Genomic DNA, 22696 nt, shown 5'->3' on the forward strand with positions numbered 1-22696 from the left:
AGGCAGGGGCCAGCAGAAAGAACAGGCCTCACTCAGGATCTGTTGAGCGAGTTGATTATCAAATGTTATTTCTTCAACGTCCCTCAAGACCCGATGTCAAGCGCTTAGTAAGTAGCTGGTTGCTGTGAGATGTGCAAACCAGCCCTTATTTGCAGAAGCCGTTCTCCCCACCTTGCAGCTAAGGAGAGAGAAGACAGAGAACTTGCAAACTCGCCAGGGCTGGAATGGAGACTTCAGGTTCTTCCCTTTCCATCTGGGTATGGTTGGAGGGGCCCGAGTCCCAGGCAGGGGAAGAATTTGTGGCTGCTGGCTAAAGGGGACTTCGGTCATGCTGAAATTCACATCCTGGAGTCAGGACAGAGGGCACATTGAATTCTCTCTAGCTATGCAGGTCCTGGCTTTGCCTGTCTAAATGTCAGCATGTTTCCTGTTTCTAGTGGACCATATCCAGTGCAAGCTGCTTCTCTTGCCAATAACAGGTTTGAGCCTGAGGCAGTTGGCATGCAGTGGGTACCAGGACTCAGAGGGGAGGGTCGGGCCTGGGTGGCGAGTGTGGGCCAAGACCAGTCAGACCCACACCCCTCCCTCACCTGCCTTGCTCAGATGCCTGACTTCCCGTCATGGACTCCTCTCCTCCGCCTCCCTCCTTTCTCCCTTTCTCCCCTTCTTTCCCTGTCTCCCTCTTTTCCCCCTCATTTATTTGTATCTACATGTAATTATTGATGCACAATAATAATATTCATCGTAACGTTTCTTAAAATAGCATAAACCTAACACTGTCTCAAGTGCCACCAATGGGAGCCTGGAATTCTATACATGCCCCATTAGAAAGAAACAAAGATTTCCTCAATGTACTGTTAAAGGAAAAGAGAAAGCTGTGCCCACTGCACACAGCAGATTGAACACAGGTATTTACTCTGCTTTCTTCTGACAGCCCTCAAAATAGAGGTTAAAGGAATAAAATGGTATAAATCCACTAGGATAAAGCAAATAGAAGAGGGGACCAAAACAGACAGGAGACGTCAACAAATGTTTGGAAGATGAAACAGAATGAACAAGGGGAACTGGCTTAGCTGACCCGAAAAAGCTGACACCTCACGCTGCAGGTGGGGAAGCCCACGGGAAGCGAGAGACTCACGCCAAAGAACCCTGGAAATGTGCAGGAGTCAGCAGAGAGTTGCAAAGTGGGCTGAAGCTGACAAAAGTGAATGTGGGAGACTTGTCAGACCCCCAGATCTTCTTTTTCATCCTCACTAAATATGATTGCAGACTTGGGAACAACTGCTCCAGCAGAGGGTGGAGGGGACTGGGGTGGGTGGGGATGCTAGACTGAAGGCTGGGACAGAGGACTGGGGGATTAAATGAAAGTCTGCACACAGGATGCTCAGACTCACCAGCCTTTCCCCCCACTAGGCTCCCAGAGCCCCAAGCAGAAGATTGAAAAATTCGTCTCAAGGAAAGCTGATCAGCCTAGGAGAAAAGTCACTGAAACTCAGACTACCAAAACTCAGATGACAGCCGCGTCCCTCTCCATCACTCCAAGGTGGGGCCCTCGGATAAGATGCCAGCGAAGTCCCCAGAGCTTCCAGCTTGCTTTTAATGACTCACTATTGCACACGGAAGAAACCAGATCCCCAGACTTACGAGGAAAGATCAAAATGAACAGAAGGAACTCACAGAAATCAGAGCAGGCAGCTCCCGGGAATTCTGACTTTCTACCCTCACACAATTATATTCCGCCCACTAATAATGAGTATACATTACTCTTATTCTTAAAACTCACTTTATACTAATCGAGGGGCATAAAGTTTCAGTCAAGCAAGATGAACAAGCTCTAGAGCTCTGTTGTACAACATTGCCCCTATGGTCAGCTATATTGTGTCGTACACTTCCACATGTGTTAAGATGCTTGTTCGTTGCATACTTTGTAGGTAACAGGTGCTTGCCAGGCATTGGGGACCTTGAAATGCATTCGCAGTCCCTGTCCCTGTGGAGCTTACAGTCTGCAGGGTTAAGCACTGCTTTTCACCGGTGTCATTTCTCAAAATGCAAATCCCCTGAGTGGTACAACCACTCTGAGTCACTTAAGCTTCTTGCCGCTGGAAGGGAGAATTTTTGGTCCCCACCATGAGTCCTGAGGTTTTTCTTAACTTCCCCCAAACTTTTTGAAGCTGGGACTTCTCATCACTCAAGGTTTAAGACATGCAAGGGCAGAGAACTCTAGCCTTGGACCAGGGCCTGCTGGTCCCCCTGAGATGGGTTCCGCCTGGCCTCTGGGGAGCTAGGCAGGGAGGGCTGGTGCAAGAAAGGCCCCTGTAGGGGCATCGTGGCCCCAGGTTTCCTCAGATCCCACTTGGGGGCTGCGCACAGGCTTCTATTTCTGGGACTTCCACCTACTCCCTGCCTGCTGCCTGAGTGACTCTAAGTAACCTTCTTCCTCTCTCGTGGGCTCCCTGAGACCATCACGGGTTGTGTTGTCACAGACTCTGATGTGGGCCGGGCCTGGAAGGACACACTGCACATTGTGTCCTTGTGTACTTGTTTACATTCTCACTCTAACGTCTAGGTATTTGAGTGGTTTCCTTTTAAAAAATTGGCATTGCCGAGGCTTTGTTTATTTCGTTCCTTTTTTAAAGGAAACAAGTTCGTGTATTTACTAATCGATTCTAGAATTTTTAATAAACTGGCAGAAATGCTCAAATGGCGATAGTGATGAATGGCTGGAGGCTGAGTGTGAACCAGCTGGGAAGTCAAAAGCGCCTGGGTATCCATCCTAAAGACACACTTCTGTGGGTTTTACCTCCAGAGCCCTCACCAGGTTCTCATATTGAAAGTTGGAGAAAAATACCCTCATGTTACCCACACAGAGAAAAGCAATTATTTTGAAATATGCCTGAAGCATCCTTTGTAGCAAAGGCTTGCCCTCCGAGGGAAATTACTTTACCAGAGTCTTAACATGCGGGAAAAGCCACCGGCCCCGCTATCTTTTTTGTCTCATGTAAGGAGAGAAAACACAAAGGCTAAGAAATTATTTTGAAGGTCACAGCCCAGAGACTCAGGTCCACTAAAAAACTGAGATTTAATCATAAAATTATAGAACACTTGTCCTCCCCAACAATTGTCCGCCACATCAACAGGGCTCCATATATTAACAATGGACTACAATTGAGAGAGTGACAAGACACAGACTCCATTTAAGAAGGAGTTCTAAGGGACACCCAAGGACAACGGGGATAAAAAACCCAACCAGCCAAGCAAGAAAACTAGAGAAAACAGAAGCCTCTGGCACTTACAGCTTAGGAAACTAGAGAAAGAAGAGCAATATAAACCTAAGGCAAGTAGAAAAAATAAATAAAAATTAGAGTAGAAACCAATGCAACTGAAAAGAGAAAATCAATAGAGAAAATCAATAAAACTCAAAGGTGGTTCTTAGAAAACATTAATTAAATTGATAAACCTCTAGCCAGGATAACCAAGAAAAAAGAAGACATAAATCACCAATATCAGAAATGAAGGAGTGGCCATCACTACTGATCCTGTAGGCATTAAAAGAATAATGAAGGAATATTATGAACAACTTTATTCCCATCCATTGAATTGATTCCTGGAATGACATAAGCTACCAAAACTCACACAAGAAGAAATAGATAATCTGAACAGGCCTATATGTATTAAAGTAACTGAATCAGTAATTCATAACCTTCCAAAAAAGAAAATATCAGGGCCAAATGGGTTTGTTGGTGAATTCTATCAAATGTTTAAAGAAGAAATGATACTAATTCTCTACAACGTCTTCCAGAAAATAGAAACAGAGTAAACCCTTCCTACCTTATTCTATGAGATTCTCATTGCCCTAATACCAAAACCAGATAAAACTATTACTAGAAGCAAAAACTACAGACCAATATATCTCATGAACTTAGACATAAAAATCCTGAACAAAACGTTAGCAAATCAAATCCAAGAATGTAAAAAAAGAATTATAAACCACAACCAAGTAGGATTTATTCCAGGTATGCAAGGAATGAAAATCAATTAATGTAATCCATCACATCCATAGGCTAAAGAAGAAAAATCATATGACCATATAGATAGATGCAGAAAAAGCATTTGACAAAATCCAATACCCATTCATGACAAAAACTCTTAGCAAAGTAGGAATGGAGGGGAATTTCTTCAACTTCATAAAGAACATCTACAAAAACCCTACAATTAATACATTTAGTTGTGAGAAACTAGATTTCCTCCATGTGATAAGAGGAAACAAACTGGGAATAAGGCAATGATGTCCTCTCTTACCATTCCTATTCAATGTTGTACTGGAAGTCCTGGCTAATGCAATAAGATAGAAAAAGGAAATAAAAGGTAGACAGATTAGACTGGAAAGGAATAAATGAAACTTTATTCATAGATGACAGGATTGCCTATGCAGAAAATGCCACAGCATCAACAACAACAAACTCCTAGAACAAATAAGCAATTATAGCATAGTTGCAGGATTTCTTAATTGAGTTTTTAATTGTTGTGGTAAAAAACAAATAACATTAAATTTACCATCTCAACCATTTTTAAGTGTATAGTTCAGTACTGTTAAGTATATTCACATTGTTATGCAACAAATCTATAGAACTTTTTCTTCTTGCAACACTGAAACTATATACCCATTAAATGCTAATTCCTCTTTCCACCTCCCCTCAGCTCTTGGTAACTATGATTTTACTTTCTGTTCTATGATTTTGACTAATTTGGATATTTTATATGAATAGAATCTACAGTATTTGTCCTTTTGTGATGAACCCATTTCACTAGCATAATTTCTTAAAGGTTCATTCATGTCGTGGCATGTGACAGGATTTCCTTCCTTCTTAAGGGTGCATAAAATTCCATTATGTGTGTAGACCACATTTTCTTTATCATTCGTCTGCTGCTTCCTCCTCTTAGCTATTGTGAATAATGTTGCAGTGAACATGCGTGTGCAAATATCTCTTTGAGATCTGCTTTGACTCCTTTTGGATATATATCCAACAGTGGGATTGCTGGATCATATGGTAATTCTATTTTTAATTTTTTGAGACATCTCCATGTTGTTTTCCATGATGGCTATGACTATTTAATATTCCCACCAACAAGGGCTTCAACTCCTCTGCATCCTTGGCAACACTCGTTATATTCTGTTCTGTGGCCATCCTTATGGGTGTGAGGTGTTACCTCATTGTGGGTTTGATTTACATTTCTCTAATGATTAGTGATGCTGAGTATCTTTTCACGGGCTTATTGGCCATTTTTATATCTTCTTTGAAGCAATGTCTATTCAAGTTCTTTGCCCATTTTTAAATTGGATTATTTGGTTTTTTTTGTTGTTAAGTTGTACAAGTTCCTTATATATTCTTGATATTGACCCTTTATTAGATATATGATTTGCAATTATTTTCTCTCAGTCCATAGGTTGCCTTTTCACCCTCTTGATTGTTCCTTTTGATGTGCAAAAAATTTATGTTTGAAGTAGTCTTATTTATCTATTTTTTATTGTTGCCTATACTTTTGGTGTCATATCCAAGAAATTATTGCCAAATCCAATTGTTGGCAAGCAATTGTTCATAATAGCATTTACATTTAAAGAAATTACTGATGGTGAAGGACTTACTATTGCCATTTTGTTAATTGCTTTGGTATGACTTGTAGTGCTTTTTTTTTCTTCCTTTGATGCCTTCTTTTGTATTTCATTGATTTTTTTTTTGTAGTGACATGTTTTCATTCCCTTCTCATTTCACTTTGTTGATAGCCTTAGTCCATTTTCTGTTGCTATAATAAAATACTTGAGACCAAGTAATTTGTAAAGAAAAGAGGTTTATCTAGCTAATGGTTCTGGAGGCTGGGAAGTTCAAGACCAGGCAGCTGCATCTGGTGAGGGCTTCATGTTGTATAATAACACGGCAGATGGCATCACATGGTGGGAATGCATGTGAGAGCAGCAAGCAGGTATGTGCAAAAGAAAGAAAATACAGGGGTGACCTTGCTTTATAACAACCCCCTCTCCCAGTAAATAATCCAGTCTGTGAAGAGTGAGAATTTACTCTCTTCATGAGAGTAGATCTCTCATGATCCAAATGGCCTCTTAAATATCTGACCACCTCTCAACATCATTTCACTGGGCACCATGAGTTTCAGTGAGGCAAACAACATTCAAACAATAGCATTTATATTCTGTAGATTTTTTGTAGTTACCATTGCAATTACATAAAGCAAAACATTTTAATGTTATAACAATCTATTTTTTATGAGTAACATGTGATGGTTTCCTGATTAAATCCCCTTAATTTGGAAAACCTGCTTACACATTTGGTTACTCGTTTTCCTATTCTTTTATGTATGTGTATCTCCATAGACAAATTAGCAAGAAATCTGTCCCTTTGTATTTCAAAAAAATGCAAAGAAAGTTGCAATTAGATTTCTCCGTAGACACATTGTCTCTTCCCTGGGGGAAAGTAATAAAAAGATGATATAACACTTTCCCTGGCTAGAATTATTATCGAGAATTCCCCACAGAAATTTGGCTTTGGACTGGAAACAAAACCACTCTTTCATTCTCAATCATCAAACGAGTAATTCCAGCTGTAGGGTTCAGGACCATCAGGACAAGTGAAGATTTACACTTTCAGATAGAAAACAAGAATTAGCATTGCTAATAACAATCTATTTAATTGTTATTAATAACAATCTATTTTAAACTGATAACAATGTAGCTTCAATTATATATAAAAATTCTATTTCTTTTTATGTCTATCCGCTTGCCTATATGTTGTTGATGAATCAAATGATGTCTTTTGATATTGCATATCCATTAATATAGATTTATAATTATTTGTTATGCTTTGTTTTTAAAATTCTATACTAGATTTAAGAGTGATTTACATGCCTATGTTACAATATTGCAGGATTCTATATTTAGCTATATATTTATGTTTACCAGGGAGTTTTATATTTTCATATGGTTTTTAGTTTTATCATCCCTTTGCCTCAACTGAAAGGACTCCCTTCAGCATTTCTTGTAGGACAAGACAGGTGGTGATGAACTCCCTCAAATTTTATTTATCTGGCAAAATCATAATTTCACCTTTGTTTCTGAAGGACAGTTTTGCCAGATCTATTATTCTTGATTGATAGTTTTTTCTTTTACTACAGACATACCTCATTTTATTGTACTTTGCTTTATTATGTTTTGCAGATACTATATTTTTTTTTTTACAAATTGAACGTTTATGGCAGTTCTGTGTCAAACAAATCTATTGGTCCCATTTTTCCAATAGCATGTGCTCATTTTGTGTCTCTGTGTCGCATTTTGGTAATTCTCACAATATTTCAAGCTTCATTATTATTATTTCTGTTATGGTGTTTTTTAGTTTGGATAACTTCCACTGATATGTCTTTAAATTCACATGATTCTTTCCTCTGCTGTTTCCAGTCTGCTGCTAAGCCCATCAAATGAACTCTTTATCTCTAATGTAATATTTATAACTTCTAGCATTTTTCTTTGTGCTCTTGTTTATAGTTTTTATATCTCTGTTGAAATTCCCCAAATACTCATGCATATTGTCCACATTTTCCACTAGATATTTTAACATACTTATAGTTATTTTAATGTTCCTGTCTCATAATTCCAACATCTGGGCTATGTTTTGGATCTGCTTCTATTCAGTATTTTCTTTCTTCTTTAATTGGCTTATAATTTTTTATTAAATGTCAGACATTGTGTGTAAAAGAACAGTAGAGACTTAAGCAAATACAGCACAGACTTAGAAAAGAGAATACCCTTTCCTCTGTCGGGCTGTTGGAGTGTCGGACTGAGGCAGTTTGAAATATAATTGAGGTGGGACTGGGTGTGGTGCAGCTTTAGTTTGATTCAGGTTACCACTGGCTTCAAATGATTTGAGGCAGGATGAGAACCTTCCCTTCAGCAAGTACCAGAGAGATTCCATAAATTTCTTCATGCTCTATAGTCTGGCTGCTAGCTTATTTTATTTTATGGAGTGTTTATTTTTGTGATTGTTGGCTTTTTTTTTTTTTTTTTTTTTGAGACAGAGTCTCACTCTGTTGCCTGGGCTAGAGTGCCGTGGCGTCATCATAGCTCGCAGCAACCTCAAACTCCTGGGGTTCAAGCGATCCTCCTGCCTCAGCCTCCTGAGTAACTGGGACTATAGGCATGCGCCACCATGCCCGGCTAATTTTTTCTACATATATTTTTAGCGATCCAATTAATTTCTTTCCATTTTTTGGTAGAGACGGGGTCTCGCTCTTGCTCAGGCTGGTCTCGAACTCCTGAGCTCAAGCAATCCTCCTGCCTTGGCCTCCCAGAGTGCTAGGATTACAGGCGTGAGCCACCGCGCCCGGCCCAGCTGCTAGTTTTTGGAACTGTGGGAATATACCACGTAGCTTTAAAGACTGGCTGCTGGCTTTTGGATCCTTGGGGAGGTTTCTTTGCTCTGTAGTCCAACCCCTGGCCTTCTGTGCTTCAGAGTCTCTCTCTCTACCCAGATTTCCTGCCCCTCGCCGTGGAGGGCTGAGGCAAGGTACACAGGGAAAGACCGAGTGTCCGTGAGCAGCTTACTCAGTTCTCCTTCCCCGCTCCCAGCTCCAGCAGACCCCGCACATCTGGACCTCAGGAAGGTCTCTCAGCTCTCCTGTCCTGTCCCGTCTCAGGCAGCCTCACTGAGGGCCCAGACTCTCTCAGAGGGTTTCTTTCGGTTAGCTGCCCTGCCCTCAACAGCCCCTATGTGTGTGTCTGCCTGAGGAGGAGAGAGTCTCTCTGCTCTCTTCTCTACTCTCAATCTTCTGTTTCAGCCTTCACTCTGGGAAGGTGCACAGAAAGGTTTGGTGAGAGAGTGCAGATTCTCTGTGGCTGGGGCTCCTTGGGACCCATCATGCCAGCCCACACCGGTTCCTTCTCCTCTGATTAATGGTGGCCTCCTCTCCCTCTTCCGGAAGCAGCTGTGGTGCTCTTGTATCTTAGGAGTGGCTCATCACTTTCCGGAATTTTAATTCATTTCCATTTGTTTTGTTTTGTTTGCAGCCTCACTCTGCTCTCTGATGGGCTTTTAAGAACTATGGTGTGTGTAGGTGTCCAGCTGGCATGCGATGCCATAATGGGAGCCATGTTCTCTCAGGATTCTCTACCTCCTAAGTGGGAGCAGAACGCCCTCAGTTGTTTTTTAATATGTTCAGGACACTGTGCTTGCAAAACTGTTTGTAGGAATAATTGAGCCTGGGATGATGTCATTTTCTTCCAGAGAAAATTTTTTGTTTGCTTCTTCCAAGCCTAGCAAGCCTAGGAGTGCTGGCATTCAGGAATAACCTTAATCCAGTTTCAGAGCTCGAGGTTTTTCTGGGTCAGCTGGATGACCTGAAGGCAGGCTGCAGTGGATAAGGAATAGATAGATGACGTGCTCCTAGGACGTAGCCCTCCAGAAGGAGGAGGGGGTGTTACCAGGGCCCCCACCGTGGTGAGTTCTAGACTCCAACTTTTGTCCCCTCGTCTCATGAGGCTGTCACGAGTCATGTTCAGCCTCTCAGCTGCCTTTTCTTGATTGGCAAGTGTTGCTAGGGCAAAAGTGGCCCAAATGCAGGGCTCACCTGTCAGCATATCTGTTTTCTTCCAGATCTTGGCCCGTAATTCTATACTATGAATACTTTGTTAGTGCTCCTACACTTTCAAGCAAGTGTTTTAATCTTTTGTTCAGCATCTAGTTGTCCTTAGTAGGAGGGTTGGTCCAAGTTACCTAATTTGCCATTGCCAGAAGCTGCCATCTCTGTATCTTAGTTTATTCTTTCAAAAGCTAAGAGCAGTATTTTCAAATTTCTCTTCTGCCATACCATCTGTGGTTTGGGCAACTTCTGAACTTTTTATATTATATATTTCACATTATACTTTTTTTTTTTTTTTTTTTTTTGAGACGGGGTTTCGCTCTTGCTCTGGCTGGGCTCAAACTCCTGAGCTCAAGTGATCTTCCCACCTTGGCCTCCCAGGGTGCTAGGAATTACAGGCGTGAGCCACCGCGACTGGCCTCACGTTATACATTTTGATGTAATATTATTTAATGTCTTAAAGTTTATGACTGTTGTAAACATATGATGGATATTTTATGCCCTCAATTTCCCAGCCATTGCTTTTTGCCTTAAATTCTACTTTCTCTGGGGATTTTTTTTGTATTCTCATTGACTTCGTATATTGTTGCCTATCACATCATTTTTTAACCATTCAGAAACATTTTGCTTTAAGCATGTGTTATGAAAACATTCACATTTACTTTCCTCACTAGTATTATTAATTTACTATAATTTTATTTTATGCATTATACATTTTTGTTCCTCTTTATTTTCTTTTGTTATATTAATCAATTTTTCCTTGCTCTTTCCCTCTCTAGTTTGGGAATTTTCTATTCAACTTTATTCTACTAGTGGAAGGATACCTTTTGTTTTTAAAATCTCTTAACTTAAATTTCTTAACATCAAGAATAAAGCCATATTTACTGACATCTCCTACGACAGACGCATGCTATTTGCTACCTCTGGTTTTTAGCATACTTTCCTTTGCTCCTAGTTTTTGTTAAAGTAAATTGTGATACAAAAACCCCAGTTTATAATTATGAAATATTTATTATGTAAAATATTAAGAATTATTTTTATAATTTTGTTGAGTTTCAAATCATATTAATTACAATTATTCAGTTTATGTAGTTTTATTTAGTCTTATTGATTTAATTGTTCTTTGCGTTTTCTTTTACACTTCATCTTTTTCTGTTGAATTATTTATTTTGATTCATTTCTCAGCTGGCAGGAATATTTCCTCCAGTAATATTTTTCAAAGAGGATTTATGGAAGAGTTCTCCCCATCTCCCCATTAGTGGAATTCACTCACGTCCGGATCTAGTTATCAGTTTATTGCCTTCTGGCTCCATATCCACCCTTCACAGATACTTGGAACATGTCTCCCCTGCTAGCTGGTGCGACGCTAAACTTTGTCAGCAGGGGCCCTGGGGGAAAGGGGAAGCTGTCTCTTCTGGTTGCATTGCGCTGTCCTTCCTACTTGCTCTTGGGACTCTGAATCCCAGTGGAGTTCTCCAGCAAGTTCCAGCACACTCCAGTTAGGCTTCTTCACGGTGAGTTCAGCTGCACCCCGTGAGTGGGTTCCTGGGGGGGCAGGGGTGAACCTGGCCAGTTTCCCGCAAAGTCCAGCTTGCAGCGCTCCCCTGAGGCAGCTTTCAGTGAGTTCTCAGTCAGCCCTGCATGGCTTTGCCATGAATTGGCGCATCCCCCGTAAGCAAGTTCTTGGGGAATTTTATGGGCGCCCCAACAGGAGGCTTCCAGCCCACCAGCCCCAGCCTGTAGTTCTCTGCCCACCAGTGTCATCCCTGATTGTGGGCCAGCTCTGTCCCGGGAGCACCCAGAGAACTTCTCTGCTATCACTGGGCTGCTACTGCACCTTCTCCAGCAAGGACTGCACCCCAGCCTTGGAGAGCCATCCCCTTTCACATTTGTTGCTTCTTTTTGGACTCTCCTTCACCTCCTGGGGATTTTTAACGTTCCAGTTTATTCCCACTACGTAGTTCATTTCCACCCTGACTGAGACACAGCCTCCAGTTCAGAAGCAAGAGCAAGCTCTGGGGCATTTCTTGGCTTCTCTGTTCAAAATGGAAAGACCGGTGGAATCTTGATACTATCAACACCTCTGAGTATTGCACTCATTTCTGGAATCCACACAAAGCAGGGGTCCTGCAGAATTACGGATGACTGGAAGGATACCACGTAAGGTGAGGCCACCTCAGGGGACGTCACAACAGGGCGGTCAGGCTAGTTGGAGAGAGCGAGTTCAGTGTTCCATGAAAACCACGTCTCCTTCCTGACCTCTACCCATGTCAGTGGGCCCATTGTTCTCCCTCTAGACCACTTGGCTAGAATCATAGTCCTGTCCCCTCTTTGGTGTCCTTTATACCCTCTCTTGGCCACCTCACTGCCACTGCCCTTGCCCGGCCCTAACAACCTAGCCCAGGCTGGCGGCTTCCCTGGGAACAGCAGTATCTTCCTTTGCTACTTCTGTGCCTGGTGCCCTGTTGCTCCATGAATTAGTATTAAACGTGTTTGCAGACAGGATTTGTCTTAGGAGTTTTGCAAAGCTTTGCCCTGAAGGAATATGTGAACGTGTTGGTTTGCATTTCAAATGCTATTACACTCCAAAGGGCGTCTCTGAAAGACAGTAGCGGTCGTATTCCACAAGGCGCCGCGTTTCTCAGACCTAAAGGTTTGGATTTGCTTTGTAAAGCAAAGTGAATCTGTTAAAAACTACAGGCTGAGAGTTGACAATGGAGTGCCCCCCGGAACAGACAGCTGCCCGAATGGCTAAAAGCAAAGCTCTTGTTTAGACACTCTAGACTACCTGTCTCCATTCACAATAACCTAATAAATATGGAGCCAACATATCTCTGTTTAACCCCTCTGTTAAGTGATAAACTTACCTTAGAACTTAGAAGTTAACCTTTGAAAGATTTTGTAACCATTTGCTCACGCAGATAGAATTAGTTAAAGAATCTGTAGAAGCCTTTTGAAAATCTGTTAACCTGAGAGGAACTACCTGCTGTTATGTAAATCTGTTACCCCTGGCAATTATTCACTATTCCCTATAAGTTACCATGTAAGACCTCATTTGGGGCTTTTTGAGACCCATGGAGAGGTCTAGGCCCCCTGAGATCCCACTTTGCCTATAATCTTTATAAACTTATAAAACTATATCTTTGTCTCTGTGTATTCTTTTATTTTCCATTTTTCTCTATTATTTTCTTATCCCTTGCAACTCTACCAAAGGGACCCGGATTTTTGCTGGGAGATTAGCTACCTCCCCGCAGTGCCCAGCTCAAGGCCTCACCGCTAGGGAAGCTTCCCTGATCAGCTTAAGTCAGTGTTTCTCCCTGTCCTGTCCTCTCCTATTATCGGTGCCAATCTTAAGGCACTTTCTGCTCTGTCACGTACCTGATCTTCCTTGTCAACCTGGGGCTGCTCTGGGAAACCTGGTTCAGATTAGCAGAGGAAAAAACACTTATTTGTATTAATGTGAAAATGGCGCCCTCTGCTGGTAGAGACACGCAATGACTGAAACTTTCTCATCCGCTGTGCAAGGATCCTCACTGCCCAAGGCAGAGAACCAGCGATGGCCAAAGAAACTCAGCTGCCCCTCTCTGCTCACCCCATTCCCTTAGCATATAAAATTCAATCTACTGACCAGTTCCCCAGGTTTCCACTCCTTACCATTACACTAACAGCCTCCTGATGCTCCGGTCTTATGGATCGTAACAGCCTCTAACATTTACTGAATACGCGCTATGTGCCCGGAGCTGGACTAATCTCTTTATCTATTGTATCATTTAAGCCTCGCAGCAACGGTGTGGGTCAGGTTCTCTAAATGCAGAGGCTGAGACAGATTTGAGCACGTGTGATCTACTGAGGCAGAACCCACCAAAGGAGACGGAGGGAGAGTAGAGCAGGGAAGGAGTCAGGCGAGGCTGTGGTCTCAGCTGTGGCCGAGCCTCCGCCTGAGTCCACGGAGCACAGTTGCACCGAGTTAATCTTGCCTTTAGGGCAGGGGGCTGGACTTTCGTGCCCCCGTGTCAGACAATCATCGGCTTCAGGCCCCCAAGCAAGGCAGCCTCCGTTCAGCTGAGGGAAATCTCTAGGGAGGGCATAACGGTGAGCAGTCAGCAGCCCTACTCACGGCAACTGGGGTGGGTGCAGCAGCCCAGCCAAGGGGGCGATTGGGCACCAACAGCATCAACCACAGTGCTGTTATTTCTGCTGTACAGATGCATAATCATAATCCTCCATGTTTGTAGACGCTTTATAGATTTTGAGTGTTTTCACATTCATTATCTCGTTCAATGTCACAACAATCTTGAGAGGCAGTGGTCACGATCCCATCTTATAAACAAGAAGAATGAGAGCATAGGAGACTTCCTCAGTCCTGCCCAGGCAGGAAATGTCTCTTCCGTGTTTGTAAACGGCCAGCTGCTATGGTCCCAGTCCAGCCTCTCCTCAGTGACACAAAAGTTCTGATAGTTACCAGTAGGGTCCTACAGCCTTCTTAACTCAGACTGAGTCCTACATGGCCCTGAGGCTGGCAACCTTCCCTGCGGAGATTAAATAAGAGAAAATATACCTCCTATCAGAAGGGGCCATACCTGGCCCACCTGGCATCTTGCTGGGCTCACAGTGCTCCTGCAAAAATTTCCCCCTGGGAAGAGGATGCTCCTGTTTCAGCATGTTCCCTTGGCGAAGTCTCCTTAGAGGTGTCCCAGCAAAAGAATCCATCAGAGGAGACTGAGGGTCCCAGGCCAGAGAAGTTTAGAAAGACTCCCAGGGTTACCTGTTGCTGCCTTTACCTGCCACCTGTGTGGCCAGTGCTGTGGCAGAGGCTGGAGTTTCCTCTTCCCATCAAGCTGCCTCTGGATCCAGCAAAGGCCCCTGCGCCATGCTTGGAATGAATCCGTTTGAGGAGCTGCATTAGACAAGCTTCTCCTCCTCTGACACCATCCCCTCAGAGCTCCAAAGAATGCTACACACCTAAGAGCTGACGGGGCTCCAGCAGGAGCACAGAGAGGGGCCCAGAAACCTCACGCTGTGGAGGTAAAGTGTGGGTTTAAGAGCTCACTGGCGCAGGTTCAAATCCCCCACTCCATCACTCACAGGGCATACCTGGATAAGGTAGAAATCAGAGTAACAGAAAATTCACAACAGTAGCTGTTCTGCTGTTAGCGAGTGGCCCTTGTCCTCATGGCTCAAGGTAGCACCTGCCTACAAAGCTGCAAAACAGAGGCAGGGACAAAGAAGAAGGGGCAGAGAGCAGACACACAGCCTGTGTCTTAAGGAAGGTTCCCAAACTGCTGCATGGCACCCCCATTTACTTCTCCTTGGCCAGAACGTCGTCACACGGCCACACCCAACCACACAGGAGGCTGGGAAATGTAGTCTTCATTCTGGGCAGCCACGTTTCAGCTAAAACTTCTCTTACTCTCATAAAATAGTAGAAAGTTGTTGGAGAAACACTAGCAGCTTCCACCACACTAGATGTGCAGCCTTGGGCAAGTCTCATGACCTCTTCGGGCTTGGAGACAATACTATCTTAGCATGAAAAAGTTGTGTTCCCTGAAACTTCATATGCAAAGCCTCTAGCTCAGAACCTGGAATACACTGTGCACAACCCCCTTTTCTCTTCCTTGTCTCTAGATATTCTGGAACACGTAGTGGTAGCTCCGACACCCCCAAATGTTGCTGCAGCTCCTGCAGCCAGCGTCTGAGTGCCTTCCCTGCCCAAACTCCCAGAGTCAGCCTGAAACGCTCGACAGAACTTCTGAGCCAGCCCTAAGAATAATAAAGTAAACTGCAGTGACATTTGAAGAGGAAAAAATGACAGTGTTACATAAACTATTTCCTGCTTGGAGTCACTGCATAATCCTATTTCATTTCTGCACACCCCCATGTGGGGGGAACTATTATCTCGACTGACAGATTTGGAAACTGAGGTTCAGAGAGGTTAAGCAGATTGCCCAAGGTAACACAGATAGTAACTGGTTGAACTGGGATTCAGAGCCCGGTCTGTCTGGCTCCAAATCCTTGTCCTATAATCATCATGTTTCAGTAAGTAGGGGTTTCCCTGAATGAAGAATTTACCCCTGCCCATTGATGGAACCTGTTGATAAAGGGCCTTGGCCACACAGGAAAGGAGGAGGAGGAGGAGGACTCGTGGAGGAAGCCCTCCACCAGGTGAGGAGACTGCGCTCTGGGGACTGTGGGGGGTTGACTCCAGTAGCTACCACGAAGTCAACCTTGAGCCTGGAGAGGTGACGCGACCCATAGCTTGGCACTTGCTGCATACTCCTCATATTGACACAGCCTCCAGGGCAGAGAGGCAGGACCAGATAGGAGTGCAGAGCGCCCCGGCCCCCGACCAATGGCTCTGAAAAGAAAAGGCTTCTTTGGAAGTGGCAGTCGTTGGGGTAATTGCAGCCTGAAGTTTCCTCTCAAAGACCTCACTACCTGAGTCCCGGGGGTGTCCAGGAGAATGGAGATCTTGGTGGCCTGGCCCAGGAAAGGCAGGAAATGGGCACCGTCTCGACCTGTATGTCCTCTAGAAGAGGAAGAGGCTCCTCCATTCGCAAGGCAGCAAGCAGCCCTCCTAGCCCTGGAGGAGCTGGGCATGGAGGAAGGAGGACACAGGAGACTCCTGCCAAGGAGGCAGTGACCCCAGGCCTGGTGCCCGCTCCCTGCTGGAGAATCCGCCTGCCTCAACCTTCCCCCTCGGGGCTGCTCGACCTCCACCTGAACAAGGGGTGCTGCTCCCTGCTCGAAGGCAGGGAGGTGACTGCTTGGTAGCCTCATCTGGCCTGTCCCCTCCAGGAGTGGGAGCTCCCCAGGGAGTCGCAGCCCCTTCTAGACCCCAACCTGTGACTAGGCACTTATTCTGCAGGAGTGGGTGCCCATCTTGCCCCACTACATGTCTGTCGCTGAGCCTCTGCCAGACATCGGTGACTCCCGCAGCCCACAGTGCTCCCTCAGCCTAGAATGTGGAAACGGGCCAGTGTGAGCCCTCGCCAGGGAGAACGTGCTGAGGTGGAGACCCAGGGGACGTCTCCCTGTGAGGGTCCAGGGGGCCCAGTGGCGTTGGGGCACTTCTGCCTCCCCACGGGCTGCGTAGTGAAGGAGGCCAGTTCCAGTGATGCACCCAACTTGCTGTGTGATCCTGGGAGATGTGCTCAAACTCTCTGGGCTACATCTTTCCTTCCACAGGTCAGGGAGATGAATCCTGCCTTTGGGAGAGTGAGCTGAAGTAAATCACTCTGGTTCCCTGGGAGAAAAGGAGAGAGAGGGAGAACAGGAAGTGTCCTTATTCATTTCTGTGATCCCGCAGGCCCCGGTCCAGAGCAGGTTTCCTCCAGCTTGTTGGGGATGGCCCAAGCTGGCGTGTGTTCCCAATCTTACCAGCAGGGGGAGCAAGGCCTCCGTTTTGGTGCTCGAGCTGCCCTTGGGGAGCCGGGAGAGTCTAGTCCCGACAGGTCTCGCTCCAGGCAAGGTGTGTCTTGCAGCCCAGAAAAGGCACCCGGTCCCCAAAGGTCTGAAATAGCTGATCGTGTTTATTTAAAGCCAGTCACCCTTTCTCACCCGTCTGACTTCGCTGGGTGTGTGTGGGTGGGAGTGTGTGTGGACGGTGAGTGTGACTGTCTGGGTGTGGGGAAGGCTTGTGTGTGCCTCTGGGCTTTGTGCCCAGCGGTGGGCAGGGCTTCTCCTGTCCGCCCGTGTCCTGGGCTCCAGGCAGAGGCCATGAAGGACGGTGTCTATGCTTGGAGAGGGAGCTCTGGTGCTTTGGGAGGGTCAGAAACCACCGCCTCTGTGCACAGCCCCATAGGAGTGGCTCTGTGTGCCCTGCTCTGGGGAGGACCCACCAGGTGGACTGCGCCTGGCCCTCACCCCTGCAGCACACGCCCCTCCCGGGTGCTCCTGCTCTCCAGGTCGGCGTGAGGCCCGAGACAGAGGAAGTCCTACTTGCTTCTCTGGCCAGAGGAAGGGGCCGAGGGGCTGCAAAACAGCCCTTAGGTTCTTGGACATGAAGGCAAAATAAAACAAACAAAACAAAAGCAAAAGCCCAGCAAGATGGCTGTCTTACCCACAGGCAAGAGATTGCTCAAGTCAATCAGCCTGGGATCCTCACCTGCTGAGCCAGGTGGGGCCACTTCCCGGGCGGAGCCGGGGTAGCATGGCCTCTGCCTGCAGGAGAGCAGAGTTGGCAGGATGACGCTCCACCAGGACAGACCAGGCTGTCTGAGAGGGGCTGGCAGCCCGCGCCTGTGCCGTGCAGGGCAGAGAAGGTGAATTCAAACTGTGTGGTAGACAGGCTCACTGAGGCCCTTTCCGTACAGCCGGCGCCCACTTCCTGCTTCCCACTGCCCAGAATCCCCTTTTCATAAACGGGTTTACCGAAGGGCCACCATGTGATCATCATTCCCCAGCTGGGGCACAGACAAGGTGCTTACAGGGCAGGGGGCGCTGGACAATGACCACAGAGTGACAAGCCCCGAGGAAGGCTCCAGACTGGGGTAAGTGGCCAGGAGGGACACCCCAAAGGCCTCTGAGACCCGGAAGCATGACGCACCCTGAGTCTTCAAGAGCCAAAGGAGCAGTCTAGTCAAGTGACAGGAGTGAGGCCCACTGCGATGCCTGCCCTCAAGGGGCCCATGGGCAGGACAGACCACAGAGCACTTTACGGTTTGCTAAGCTATGTCACACACCTTTATTCCACAAGAGACATCAGAAAATGAAGCTCAGAGAAGTTCAGTAACTTAGTTCAAGATGCACAGCCAGGCCTGTGACTCCAGATCCCAAGTTCTAGCTGAACTGGCTCCCCAGGTAGCCTCTGCCCTTCCCACCACCTCCACTCCCTGAGGCAGAACCTCCCTGAGAACAGAGCCCGGCTTGTTTCATCAGGTCTGGAACTTGTCTGTGCTTTGTTTTTCGGGTCACAGGAGTTGGTTAACATCTAGAGGCCTGGCTCACACAACCAAACACACAATAGGTGGGTGGGCACACAGAATGCCGCCGGGATGGTTTACGGTGGGTGCAGGTTTGTCCAGACGGCTGCTGTCGGGAATTGGTCCAAGTTATCTATTCCTTCCTGCTGATGCCCAGCGAAGGCAGAACCAGAGCGAAGGGAGGAGCCCTTCTGGAAGGATTTCCCAGTCTGTTGGATTAGGCTCTGGAAACGTGTGACGTGCGGGGAAGCGTTAGGGAGAGGGTGGCCTGGGAGTGACTTGGGTTGGAATCTTACCTCCACCAGTTCCCAAAAACCTCTCTTTGGCAGGTCACTTAAGCCTCCGCTTCTCCGTCTGCTCGATGGGGATGATCACAGAGCAACACAGAGAGCTGCTGGGAGGGAAAGAGATGATGTGTGCAACAGCGACCCGGGCAGGGCAGATGCGAAAGCTCTTGCCATTTGCAGGCGGCTGGCGCCTTCCCTGTCTCTACAAAAGGCGTATTTACAACGATCACCCTCTGCACGCAGATCTCCCTTGCCCCGGTCGGCACAGGGTCCTCTCGCGAATCCCTGCTACTCCCCCAGCCCTTCTATTATCACAGGGTCCCTCCAGACAATCAGGTGCCCACGTAATTCATTGGGCTACGACTTCAGTTAGTGACATTCTCATCCTGATGATATGCAGCACTCAACTGGGCGGAGATGTTCTCTGGGTCTTTGGGTAGATTTTAAGATACAGTATTTCGCTTCCCTCAAATGCATGCCCTCCCTTCAAGGGTCGTTATCCAAGAAGACAGGTTTCCCGGTCCCCACAGGTTTACCACTGCCTAAGGTCCAGTTTCTTGCCTTTGCGGAACCCCCGTTTCCTGCTGTGTCAATTGGGGCACACCCACCCATGGGTAGCTGAGAGGATTACACTTGAGATGTACAGAATGTTTAACGCCCTGCCCAGCAAGTGGAGGGACCCAGTGAGTGATTACTGTCTTGTAATCATACTGATACTGGGTTTTATAAGCTTCAACTTCAGTGATTTTATCTGTGTGACTAGGGTGTGTTGTTGACAAGACTTTGTAAATAACTGCAAGAGCCCATGGGAAGGAAAGATCAACTTCACAAACAGGGCGGTGACCCCACCTGCTGAGTCCCTCCTTCCTGTGTCCTGGCTTGGTGCCCCTGATTCCGCTGTGTGGGCTGGGCCCAAGGGGACAGGGGAGAGGGAGGGGGACACCCTCAGAGTGGTCTGCTTCCCCTACACTCCCAGACTGGTTTCTTGCCTGGAGACCTGAGAGGCCCCAGAGGAGTCTGGAGATTTGGGGTGGGTGGGTGAAGAGGACTGAGTCCCCTCCCAGCCTCTACCCCCACCTGTACTCTCTGTGCACAACCCCCCAAGGGAGACAGGCAGTCCCCAAATAGATCTTCTTGAGGACACCTCGATTCAGGCTCACCCTCCAAGAAAGCACAGCCCTGGGAAAGCCTGCTCCCGTCCCAGCCCCGGTGTGGAGCCTGTTGGGGGCCATGGGAACATGAGACAGCCTGGAGCTGGTGGGACATCATGATCCTGTGCTATGTGCAGGCACAGATCACAATGTTCTTTAGCAGCCGGCATGACAGTCTTGTGGATTAGCAGAGCAAATGACTTTATTCCTGTTTCACAGACGAGGAGCCTGGTCCCCTTCTCCAGAGGGAAGGGACCCACAGAGGTCACACAGCCTGTCCCTCAATTTAGAGTCACATGGAGGACAGGACTCGCTGCCTCCCAAGGCGGCCCCTGGTGAGCCAGACGGCCCAGGAGGGCAGCTTGGCTGGTGCAGGCTCCTGACTTAGTGGCCCAGTAAGCTGGTCCAAGTTCTACGGCTCCAGAGGGGAGGGAGGTGGCCAGTGCCTGGAAACAGCACCCTGGCCATCCCCCACCCAGGCCCTGACCTGTCAGGACGGGGCTTGGACTCGGAAAGAGCGGCTGGAAACCTGGGTTCTCCCCTGGCTGGGAACAGGAGCTATTGAGCCCTTGGGGAGGGACCTGCCCTCTGTACTTACCCGGGTGAGTCTGGGTTTTCCCCGTTTTGCTGTCCCTCCGGTTTTTTATTTTACTTCTCTTTTGGTTTTGTTCTTGCTTTTCTCCAGGGCTGTCAAGAAAGGGAAGGAGATGGTACAAATTTCTGAGCTGGGGCTCTGGAAGGGGTACTGGGCTAGACTCTGATGTGTGTCGCATTAATCCTGTGTAACATTCTATCAGATCTGCCCTTGCTGGAGTTTTGAAAATTGTCGTGTTTTGAACCTATACTTGGTGGCCCTGTCTCTCTGTCTCTGTCTGCCTGTCTCTGCCTCCTTCTGTCTGTCTCTGTCCCTGTTTCCTGTGTCTGTCTTTGTCTCTCTCTATATTCATGTGTACCTATATATACACATATATATACATGTATGTGCTCTGCCTTTCTCTGACTCTGTCTCCCTACATATATTCATATATACCCATACATATATGTATATACATATATGTGCTCTGTCTGTCTCTGTCTCTGTCACGCCACCAATAGGACGTGAGGGATCGTGGAGCTGGGTGAGACGAGGGTCACCGTCTCATCCATTCACTGCCTCTCGCCAGGATGGTGTGTGAATCACTGGATGTGGGTCAGGTTTGCAAACGAATGCCCTTCCCATCCCACTGGGGAGTCAGTTCATACTCAGCTTGGGTTTAACAGTCTCCCAATTTCCTCCTTGGGCCAAGCTCATCCTTCCTTCTGCAGTTTGGACACTTGCGTGTCCCAGGGGAAGAGTGGTAAGACAGAGGTTGCAGTCCCGGCCCCCACTCCAGCCTGGCCTGCTGGGGCGTGAAACGTTGGGCTTGCTGGGGCTGAGCCCGGCCAGGACGGGGTGAGGAGGGGCAGAAGCAGCTCAGGGAGTGTGAGCAAGATGCCGGCAGGGCCCCGGGGGAGACTCCAGCCCGGCGCTGCGTCTGAGTGTATTTATAGACTCGCGGAGACACGCACGCACAGGCACAGTACTGTTTGTTTCCAGAAAACCTGTACCCGTTCCCTCAGTCCTACCAGATTTCCCAGGGAACGTCATCTGAAACAGGGAAAACTGCGTCCTCTGCCCTGGTGTCCACCCTCCACGTAAGGAGAGATCTGACCGCTCCACGCCCCCTTGGAAACCTGCAGCGATTGCCCTGGCCTGGGGAAGCTCTTTCCAGCCATTCCTGACTGACCTGCTCATCCTCCGTCTCATCTCTCCCCTCCCAGGCCTCCTCACCTGGCTCCCACCGCAGAAGGCTGCACATCCTTGCAATTCTCCCTGCCGTGCCTCTGCGTCTCCTCGCCTTTGCACACGCAGCTCCTCTGCCAGGAATGCTTTTCCATCCCTTATTCTCTGGCAAAGCCCTGCTCAGTCTCTAGGATCCAACTGCACATCACCTGCTGAGGGGTCTTCCCTTACCTCTCCTCCCTTGGGCATCCACCCACTTCCTCTGAGTGCCTGAGACTTTGCAAACTTATCTCATCGTCCTTATTTCTATTCACTTCTGTCTCCTCCTCCAAACCATAAATTCCTCAAGGTCAAGAACTGTCCCCTGCTCGTTTTTGTACCCTCAACATGTAGACCAATGCCTGAAGCAGAGTCAGTGTGCAATGGAGGGTTGTTGAATGAACGGATGAGATTTTTACAGCGTAGCTGCTTTTGGCGCACGACTTGGTTTAAATACGAGCTCCACCACTTGCTAGCTATGTGATTTTTCAAGTTACTTAGCCTCTCTTAGTTTCTGTTTCCTAATCTGTAAAGTTTCATATAGTGCCGGGCATATATACATATAATTTTTTCTCACAATTCACATTTTGTCTATCAGCAAATTTAAAATATCCGATCCCTTTCTACCTTCCAAACAACCACCATTTCCCACTGACATATTTCAATGGCCTCCTACCTGGTCTGCCTGCATTCACTCTTCATTTATTTTTAACACAGCTGCCAGAGGTAATCCCTTAAAAATATAAGTCACGTTATATGACTCCTCTGCCAAAATTCTGCTTGGCCTCCCCTCCTCACTCGAGTAAAAGCCCAGGTCCTGATTATGGCCTGGAAGGCCCTTTGTGATTGCTACCTGTGATCCATCTCCTTGCTTTCTCCCTTGCTCTCCCAGCTCCA

The 22696-nt window shown here is 46.9% G+C and overlaps 1 long non-coding RNA gene across 1 annotated transcript; it reads right to left on the reverse strand.

The window, feature by feature from the left end:
• Window positions 1–17740: 17740 nt before the first annotated feature.
• LOC105819628 lies at window positions 17741–20642 on the reverse strand. The gene is made up of 3 exons (XR_001137969.1): window positions 20597–20642; window positions 18857–18951; window positions 17741–17799 (listed from the first exon to the last, which is right to left on the reverse strand). It is a non-coding gene; the product is annotated as an uncharacterized LOC105819628 (long non-coding RNA).
• Window positions 20643–22696: the final 2054 nt, after the last annotated feature.

This window comes from Propithecus coquereli, unplaced genomic scaffold, assembly GCF_000956105.1.
Source record: "Propithecus coquereli isolate 6110/MARCELLA unplaced genomic scaffold, Pcoq_1.0 Scaffold491, whole genome shotgun sequence".
NCBI classification, from domain to species: Eukaryota; Metazoa; Chordata; class Mammalia; order Primates; family Indriidae; genus Propithecus; species Propithecus coquereli.